The following is a 9760-nucleotide window of genomic DNA, read 5'->3' on the forward strand; positions in this document are numbered from 1 at the left end:
GAATACGTGATAAAATTTAACTTCAATATTTTTATTTAATTTTAACATGCCCACTGATACACAGTATCAAATGTTCAACACCTTTCTTTTCTGTCAGTGTGGAAGCTTAATGTGCTCTGAAATACTATCCATGGGGAAAGTGATCTTTCTAAGATTCCTGTGCCCTAGCCACTACTATTGGACTGAAGACCATGACAATTTCAGAGACTGGACAAAGGAACCATGGGGCTGGGGTTGGCTGGCAAGGGAATAGAGAGGAAGGAGAAGGGGTGTGTGTGTGTGTTAAGTTCTACTCTGATTTTGCATCTCTAGGAAGTACTCTGGGTGAAAGGGGCAATGATGGATGACTACACCTGGGCATGCCTGTGTCTAGGGCTTTCAGTTTACCATGTTTCCCTAAATATGAGACCAATAAAGAACAAGATACCAGTGTTAAGCAACCAAATTCCTTTCTAGGAATGAAATTAATTTGGCTAAAAGTAGCCAAATCATTAAGGAAATGATTCATCTGTTTGTGGGGGATCAAGTACACATTAATATGTGTTAGTGCCTGAGGGCAATTCATCCTGTTCATGAAACTACTGAGACCCACCTCCATCCATATAGCTGTGCCTTAGTGCCTGAGGGCAATTCATCCTGTTCATGAAACTACTGAGACCCACCTCCATCCATATAGCTGTGCCTTCAGCCATAGCTTCTGAGACTACATGTATTCTCTTCCTGAAGCAAATATTACAAAATAACTTTTAAAATGAACACGAACTGTTCAAGATACTAGCATAGGTGCCTAGCCCTTAGTGCTCCCCTGTTACGAGCACTGCTTGAAGGCACCTCAGATGAGCATGATTGCCTGACAAATAATAGAGACGAATTCCTTTCAAAAGTTCTTTGAATTATGAAAATGGTACCCAAACACTGGCTGACAACTACTCATTCTGGGGGACATACAAGATTATATCTGAGGGGAGCAGAGAGATGGCAACTAACCTATAATCCTAGAAGTATTCATGTGCACAAGAAGAGGCTATCCTAATCTGTTCTTTGCATCTGTCTATGAAGAGTTTTGCTCTGCCAGCATAACCAGAGCTCATCTAATTTATTTATTTATTTATTTTTTTTTTTACTCCACACACAACTTGCCATCAAGGTCATGTGGACCCACAGTGAGTATTTGTATAAGGAATATCATCATATACCTATCTGGGAGCAAAGCACAGAGATACATACCACTGCTTCTTGCATTTGATTGTTGAATTCAATCATCTTACGGAATAAAAAGCACTGCCACCACATATGCTCTTGTACCAGACCCGCATCCCCTCTCTTTATCTGTGATGCTGTCATCCAGTTGTGCTGCTGGCATGTCAAATCTTTAAGTTTGAATTGATCTGCTGAGGAGTATGCCTGATGCTGTTTGAATAAATGCTGCAAGCTGTGTCTGAAGCAGTTGGAGGTGATGTGTTCTTGTAGTGTCTTAATACTGTCAATCTTAATTTCAGGTGAATCAGTTTTAACTAACTTCTTCCTGTTCTGATCCCTTCTAGAGTGCAGAAAGCCCTCCATGTTGTTGAACATGCCAGGTGGGACAACTTTGACAGGCTCTTCCATGAGACTGAAAGCCATTCACCAGTGCTTTTTGTAAGCAGTTTTTTTTCTGCCTATACAGAGTGGCCTTATTATAGGAGTATAATGTACCCTTGAGGCTGTAGGGAGAGTTTGCCTCTTGAGGGGAGGCTCTAGAGGCAAATATAGGCTAAGGAATTCAAGGGTGTACTGAAAAGGGTCAGAAGTGTAGCTTGCTTTGTATGTGACTTGTGATATCATCTTGTTGAAAACATCATTGATTTGAAATTATATTTTTAAAAAGGTGTGTGTTTGCAGAATCTCCAGTGAATAAAAGAGGAAATAAGTTATTCAACACTTCAGAAGAAATATCTAGTGAACTAAGGTAGCTACTTCAAGAAATGCAGTCAAAGAATCAACACATATTTAATGAGGAATCTCATTCTTATTGTCTGTGAAGTCTTTCTACCCGGCAATAAGATGAAATTCAGACCAAGAAAATGTGTGACAAGAATCTGTCATTATAAGTTGCAGTCCAATATTTCTTTAATTCTTCGTTACCCTATTGAAAAGCCTATTGGATAGCAGTGTTCTGTGCTGATCTGTGATAATATGCCTCTCTGTACTGTAAGAGGCTGAAGTCTAGAGTCTTCTGTAAACAAGGAGCTCACTCTCCATGTTCCAGCCCCTAGCTCTCACATACAATTACCCAAGCACAAGGTACAAAACATTCTTTATGTGCTCAGTGATAGTGCTGAGGGAGCCTTTTGTCAGTTTGAGGATGGCTTCCCTGAAAACTTGTTTTAGTTATGAGTGCACATAGGCAGGATAAAAGACTACTGGTCTCATATATTTTCCATTGTAAAAATATGCCCTGCCAACTGCCTTGGGGAATTAAAACATAACTAAATATAGGTGCCCATTTAATCAATATGCCTTCCAGAACCTGGTATGTGTACTGTTAGTCTTATACCTTAAAAAACATGAAGCTTATTTCAGTTAAAAAAAGTTACATATAATTTTAAATGTTTTACATTGTGTATACATTTAACATAAAACATTTTCACAAATAACTGTTGAATAAATACGATTAAGTCCTGAAGACAACATGACTGAATGCCCTTTGAGGGAAATTAAGCAGGAATAGATTTCTGACCTGATATTATTTTAAGACTTTCATCAATGACCTTAAAGAAAATGTTCTAGAAAATATTTTTAAAGATGAAAAAGGTTGTAGAACTTGTTAAATAATAAAGTGTGCCGGTCATTGCTTCAGGAAGATTTGGATCACTTGGTAAGCTAGGACATGAGAAATACTAATTTCAGAACTACGTAAAGTAATCTATGCTTACAGAATGACTGTATTAGGCAAACTATACAAGGATGCAAAGACTCCAAAAGACTGAAGTGGATAGTCAGTTAAGTAGAAGTTTTCAATGTCATAAATAAAATAGGTAATTAGTGGGAATGTGGAACAGAAGTAGAGTTGCCTGTTGCAGAGATCCAGTTATTACTATCCATAAATTGAGGAATATAAAAACACTGAAGAGTGTTTTTTTAAAACAAAAAATAAAGCCCCTTAAATAATCATTCCAATAGTTGAAAAAAATCATAGGATCTCAAAAAGAAAACAAAACAACTCCCCCCCCCAAAAAAAACAAAACAAAACAAAACAAAACACTATCGTTTTTAATATAATCGAGGGAACTTGATAGAGTGTTTTGATCGTACCTTTACGTATTTGCATGGCTGCACTGACAGGAGAGGTGTACTTGAAAAGGCTTTGTAGGAATTTTAATTCTAGCAAAGGAGAAGGTTTTGTCAAGATTCACTGGATAGTTAGCTGGATGTGTTGGTTTAAATTATTTATTGGCTTATACTTCGTCCAAAGGGTAATGGCAACCCTCTGAGGTCTTCTGGAAGGTGGTGTTCTAACATTTGATTAATAGTGTCATCTTTTTAAAGAGGGCTTTGAGAATGACCCTCCAAATGCTGATGCCCAAATCTGCTGCTGCTCATCCCATATATGGAGCACTACATTGTTCCTACCAGTGTAGGAACTATTTTTGCAGATGTGGGAAGGAAAAATGCAACTAGAGTGAGGATCTTCCTTTTTTGATGATGATAGCCTGTTCAGGGAAAAGAGTCACCCTGATATGATGCCCATAGTTCTACAGGTGGTACACAGCCTGTACTAGCTCAGTAAAAGCTTGCACTTCTGTAAGTTCTATCCCTGAAGAAGAGAGCAGTTGCTATCTGGTAAGAAAACATGAGAAAAAAAAATATTTTTATTATTATTATTATTATTATTATTTGTAACAAAAAAGAATTCAGCAAGTTTTGAGTTCATGAAGAAACACCCAACTTTATCATAAGCCTAACAAAACTGGAATACATTAATATTATTTTTAAACATATTATAACTTAAAATTAGCTTTTTTAATAGAAAAAGTTGATGATATTTGTGTTTAAACTGTTCACTCTAGCTTTCAGGATATAAATGTATCATTTAAAAATGTTTGGAATCATTTTCACTGTGCTATTTACTGAATTACTTCTTAGCAAATGTTTGCATATGTAACTAGAAAACTCTATGCATGAACATGTGCAGCAATCTTATTTGCAGCATTTTACATTTATGCCATTAAAAATTACTTGCTTCAAACATTTACACTGATTGTTTTGTTTTAAAATGTTACTGGAAACACTTCAAATATATCGGAAATGTATGCTGTCTCTATTAGTAGTTCATACCCATGTAATGTGGTCTTCTTCTTTTTTCATTATGGTGCTTTTGTTTCATTTGACTTTAAAGTCAGGACAATTAAAAATGTCCAAAACTTTTGTTTTTTTTTTAGCAGTTGTTAGTGGTGATGCGTGGGTTTATTTATTTATTTTTTTTTTTTTTTTGGTGGGGGGGAGGAGGAGGGGAAGAGGAAGTGTGAAGAAGAAATACCTGTTCTAGGAAAAACCTATCCAAGGTTTGTGTGACATATATTCTACTTCTGTTTGAAAAACTCTCCTAACCTGTGTTATCCTACCCTGTGTTCAGAGAAAATCAATGTTCCTCAAACATTTTAATTTCAACACACGCATGACTCTGGCTTCCATGTCATGACTAGCTATTATATTAATAGGGAAGCACACATTGGTATGTAATTGGACAAAATTCATGAGTTCCTCACCTTATTCAAAAAATGTATTTTATCTTCTAAAACTCTTTGTAATTCTTGTGTGTTTCGTAATGAACTAATGCAATTTTGAAATGTATCAATTGAAGTGTAGGTGGAGGTTGGTGTTAATGTCAAGTAGGGCATTTTTGTACTCCTTCAAGTTTATGCATCTAAAGATCTGGAAGGTTGCTTTGATGAAGGAATGTTTTCTGTACTAATCCAAGACTCATTAAGAATGAAATGTGATTATTCTTCATGCTGAAGTGCTTTTTTGTTTCAGTGGCTGAAGTGCCTTTTTTGGTTAAACAGTCACATAGCATATTTTCTGCTTGCACTTTGACCACGCAAATTTCAAACGCAGTTGCTAAAATTCATAAGTGATTCCAAATCGATTATAAAATTTACCTTTCCTAACAAAAGACTTTTTAAATTTTATTATTAATATCTCACTTACTGACTTAACCACTCTTTAGCATTTCTCTAGTGATAAAAATGTGGATCTAAAATGCTGCATTTTGACAGCATGATCCTTTACCAAATACGGTTATAAATGAGAGCTAAAACAAAACAGCATTACTTAGGTGGTGACTCAATATGGGTGAAATGCTAAAGGAACAGAAGCTCAATGCCTCTTCACTTTGGTATGTGCTTTGATGAAAAACTCAGAGAAAAAGTATGTATTGGTGCTATTCAAAGCAAATGAATTGAACACAGTGAAAAAGAAACTTTTCTTCCCAAGCAACAAAGGCTATCTGTGCATCTGCAGTTTGAGATTAAAGGTAGTGCAAGGACAATAATGCTTTCACTGGTAGTGCTCTTTCCCCATTTTAGGTTGGCCCTGCAATGGTTCATTTATCAGGAATGTATTATAGGAGACAGTTTAAAAATATCCAAGTGATAGATACTCTTTTTCCTGTTGTGTTTAGAATAAATGGCTTACTGTAATACTGGAATTACAGAAGAATTTGCTTTGAAACTTCTGGGAAAATGAACTTCATAAACCCTTGAAACATTTATCTACTTTGAATGTCTTTCTCTTTTCCTTTTTTTTTTTTTTTTAACTGTTTTTTGTTTGTTTTGTTAAGAGACTAAGCAGTTTTCAAATATTACTGGCTGGATTTTTCCAATGTTTGAGATAAAAGAGTGAAAAGTGCACATTTTTTTCAGTGTTGGCTCATTTTCCAGACATCCAGGAGACTGCAGGTATCACATTTCTTCTCTTTTCTGGAATACTGAGTCTATGGTTTTATTTACTAAACACAAGTATTTGCAGAGACTCATGAATTATACACCCTCATCTGAATTCAGTTTACAAATGATTTGTGGTTAATTGTTGGGTAAATGATCCTAAAAGCAATTTCCGTCTGGAAAATGGAGGATAGGAGGTTCTGCTCAGAAAAACTAGGGCAGAAGATTTTAGGTTTTCTTTGGAGAAATAATTTCTTTTTTTCATTTTATTTCTCTAATCACACTGAATTTTTCTCACTGCAACAACAAAGACAAGGTAAGGTAAAGATCTGTAATTGCAACATTAATATTTTCCTGTCCATTCCCAATAATTCACGGCACATCAGCAGTAAGATATGGTAAATGACATAGCTGCTGATGAAACCCGTGTGCTTCATTAGTATAGTCATCCCCTACTAGTTAATTTCATTGAAGTGGCAGGTTTTGTAAATAGTGTCATATTATCATAACAATTACTTTTCAGTCACTATTAATACCCTAAATTTGTGGGCAAACACAAGAATCACCATACTTTTTACACAGTGTCCATGTAGCCATATTCGCAGAAAAACAGAAGTGTTGGCCATCTGTCTGCTCACAACAGAAAACTAGCAATAATGTGTGCAGATGTGAGCCCCCACACTGAGTTATTTCTACATGGGTTTCTCAGTGTATGTCGATGTATTTAGGTTCCATTTTTCTTATTTTGTAGACTTAAGGTCTCAGAGAAAACAGTTTTTGACAGGGTACAGAGCAACTCATAAAACTTACCAAGGTAAACTTAGAAGCTGTGACATTCCTCATAGGTGTTTTCACTACTAGCTTTAAACAAATTATTTAGGAGTTTACTTGGACATAATATCCCATAGGAAAAAAGACTGAATTACATGAGAATGGAAAAAAGCTTTTGAATCTGACCCAACAATTATATTTACATATCCTCAAAAAAGGAGAGCAGACTACTTTACTCCACAGAAAATTCTGTATCTGTTCCCAATAACTTTCAGGGGTGCCTTCTAAATGTGTAACTAACAGGATTATTTTTATTTTTTTTCCCCCCAGTGGCATCACACATTACTTAATCTTTTTCTTTATTATTCTTATTTACATCCACTGACACAGTGCTTCTGTCAAAATTAATCAAAATAGCTCCTCTGCTTCTGAACACCTGTGAACTCTGTCCATTGATTGATCTTGAAAAAGCCACAAAATCCTACGTTTACCAGCCTAGGATTCAAGATCTAATTGTGTGACCTTGAGGAGATAACATGACATCACTAGTAATGATAGGTCAGAAGAGGTCCTGAGGATTATGATACCGTAGTGAGCAGTTTTGACTAAAATTTCTCTTATCCTTCATTTGTTCAGAGACAAGCATATCCAGAGAGGAGAGAACACAAATTTGCATTAGTCATACCAAGACCTCAAAGACCTGAAAAGGTATTCCTCTTTTTTTTTTTTTTTTTTTCCTTCTACCAAATTCTTCTTGTTTGTTGCATCATGTCCCTTATGTCGTATTGTCTGAGTGATTCTTGAATCTTTTTATGGTTTGGAATTTAAATTAAAAAAAAAAAAAAAAGTGTTTTCATACTACTTTACTGATTGTAGGAACCTGTGCTATTCTTTAAAAGAAAAACAAGTAATTAAGGCAGAGGAGAAGGTACAAAGAAGAGGACAGATGCAGACAGAAAGCTACAAAGAAGGATATGAACATTTTTATTGCAACATTTTATACATTTTGAGAAAAATTATTCTTCGTGAATATATCCTATATTGCTAAAAACACATAGACAAATGTAAAAAGGACATCTCTACACATATTTGAGTTAAATACCTTTATTGTCCTATTAAATAATATCTTAGTTCTACCATGGATTTTCTGGGACTGTTATAAATGTACCCAGGATATAAGCAAGCCTGCCTCTCAGAGACTATAACATCTTTTCAGACTTCCCTGCCCTACTTCTTTACTCATGTGACATTTTAAAACTCATTACATTCAGTAGGATGCTGGACAAGAAATGGTGTTTTTAACATTTGGCATGCAATAGCTCCCAATAGTAATAATTACATAGATTGCATGCCTCTATGAGAAGAAAGGGATTTGTAACTTCTTTTTTTTTTTTTTTTTTTTAAACATTTACAATCTGAGATTTTGCAGGATTGTAATAGGGTTTTGCTTCTTCCCTTCTCTTGCTAAAATTCAAGAGATATGTATTTTTCCCTGAGAGCACTCCATAGGGCAGGCCAGGGAAATAATATTAAGACTACGGAGAGAATTCCTAGCACTATGACTTTGAAATTAGAAGTAATCTGTATTTTATCATCTGAATATTGAATTAGAAGTAATCTGAATTATTTATGATCTGAACACTGACATGTAAATAGCCTTGTTAAACATGTTCTTTTCCAAATGATGGCATAGAGGACAAAATGAGTGTCTCAAAGAATGAAACTAATAGGTGTTTGGTTTCATTTATTTATTTATTTTAAATGGAGCTTGAAACTAAACAATAAGGTACATAGCTAGACAAGCTTGTTTTCTGAATACATTTTCTATATTTTATTCTAGAAAGGAACTGTGTGCTTACTGAAGTCTACATGTTCTTTAAGTAAGTGAGAAATGGCTTAAGTCCCCAAAAGTGACATGAGAACTGCTGAGACAATAATGCTGAGGAGATACAATATACTACTTCTATACAGCATCAGAAATATTTCTCCTGTTACAGTATCACAGATAGATTCTTTATGCTCTTTTTAAAATGTAGCAGGACACCATTTGTTATTTTAAATTTCTTAGGTAAGTAGCCTTAAAAAAAAAAAAAGGTTATTTTTTAATAAAGTACATTTAATTAAAGATTTAATCATCATTGACTCTATCTTCCTTCAGTAATGAATGGAAGCTCTTGCTGTCATTATAACTGCACAGTTAAGATTGTGTTCTAAAAACAATTCAGAATAAATATTACTACTACAATAGGTATGTATCCACACTTTCTGGGAACTCTCATACTCTTCCCTCCTTCTAAACTATTATGTTCCTGTTGAATGCACTGCTAAACTGTACCAAGGAACAGCCATTTTCCTCACTCCACCTTTACCTGTCAAAGTTATCCTTTAGGATGAAGATAAAATTTGTGTAATGCATTAGGAAAAAAAAAGAAAAAAAAAAAGCAGAAAACACAGGACATGGGAACATCTTTTTCTCCAAAGTATATAATAAAAGAGGGATGCGCTGACTGATGAAAGAAAGATTTGAATCTCTTTTGCTCTTCCATTCTGCAGTGAATTTCAAGTGCATTTGACAGTCTTTGTCTTCCCTGGAAATGAGGTCCCAAGACTGCTAGAAAAGCCAGCCTGTTTGAAGTACAGTTTCTAATCCCAAAAGAAAATTCAAGTGAAAGGGTAGGTCAATGCAGAGCACTGCATGTAGCCATAGCACAGTATTTAGGGAGTATACTTATCTGTAAAGATAATGAAAACTGTTGTTCCTATACTAAGTATTCCTAGCATCACATCAGCCTGTGGTGATTTTCTGAGCACTAGAAAATGGTTTTTTTTATTTTTTTTTGTTTTGTTTTTGTTTTTTTGCTATGAAGGATCTATTTTACATGAAAAAAAAATATTCAGAGTGTCGCTATCTAAATTGCGAAACAAATGTTAGTATTAAGAAAGGCAAATGGTATTCTTTTGCTTTATTTGCATCAAGAGTTTATCCGGGCCAGGGCTAAACATAATCTGAATTGCTAGCTGGATATTGACAGAACTTGGTAACATTCATATTACTAAAAAAGAAA

General features: G+C 34.9%; 1 long non-coding RNA gene across 4 annotated transcripts; it reads left to right on the forward strand.

Annotated features, from left to right (window-relative positions):
* The first annotated feature begins 3646 nt into the window (after positions 1 to 3646).
* Positions 3647 to 9406, forward strand: LOC121066376. Of its 4 annotated transcripts, none has more exons than XR_005817723.1 (5): positions 3647 to 3822; positions 5822 to 5939; positions 7334 to 7403; positions 8536 to 8575; positions 9249 to 9406. It is a non-coding gene; the product is annotated as an uncharacterized LOC121066376 (long non-coding RNA). The 4 variants fall into 4 exon arrangements; XR_005817725.1 differs by lacking the exon at positions 3647 to 3822 and adding an exon at positions 4232 to 4544; XR_005817724.1 differs by lacking the exon at positions 3647 to 3822 and adding an exon at positions 5364 to 5515.
* Positions 9407 to 9760: the final 354 nt, after the last annotated feature.

Source organism: Cygnus olor, chromosome 2, assembly GCF_009769625.2.
Source record: "Cygnus olor isolate bCygOlo1 chromosome 2, bCygOlo1.pri.v2, whole genome shotgun sequence".
Classification (NCBI taxonomy): domain Eukaryota; kingdom Metazoa; phylum Chordata; class Aves; order Anseriformes; family Anatidae; genus Cygnus; species Cygnus olor.